At 33.9% G+C, this 342-nt stretch overlaps 1 protein-coding gene across 1 annotated transcript in view; it reads right to left on the reverse strand.

The window, feature by feature from the left end:
- Window positions 1-342, reverse strand: part of CABIN1 (calcineurin binding protein 1) — a gene marked incomplete at both ends in the record, with an annotated part of 44,117 nt that overhangs the window by 35,206 nt on the left and 8,569 nt on the right. The window lies entirely within an intron of this gene.

Below are 342 nucleotides of genomic sequence, written 5' to 3' on the forward strand. Positions count from 1 at the left end.
CATTGTTGATCTGAAAAAACATATTTCAAACTGCAGTCATACCAAAGGCAAGTAACTTTCCAAACGAATGCACATTGCTAACCTTGAAAAGATAACATAGGCAGGCTCGGCAGACAAGAAGTATCAGTTCTGGTTTTATAATTCAAGAATCATCTTGTGTCACAAAGCTGGTTTAACATGAATTTAATGAACTTACCAGTTTTTCTATTTGCAAAATCTACAGATTTATAAAGGTAATAAAATGGTGATGCTGGGGGGGTGGGGTTGGTTTTGGGTTGTTGGTTTTTTGGTTTTGTTTTTTCTGTAAATGACAGGTTATTTTAAAACTAAACTGTATTTACT

This window comes from Cariama cristata, unplaced genomic scaffold (assembly GCF_000690535.1).
Source record: "Cariama cristata isolate BGI_N322 unplaced genomic scaffold, ASM69053v1 scaffold29031, whole genome shotgun sequence".
Taxonomy (NCBI): Eukaryota; Metazoa; Chordata; class Aves; order Cariamiformes; family Cariamidae; genus Cariama; species Cariama cristata.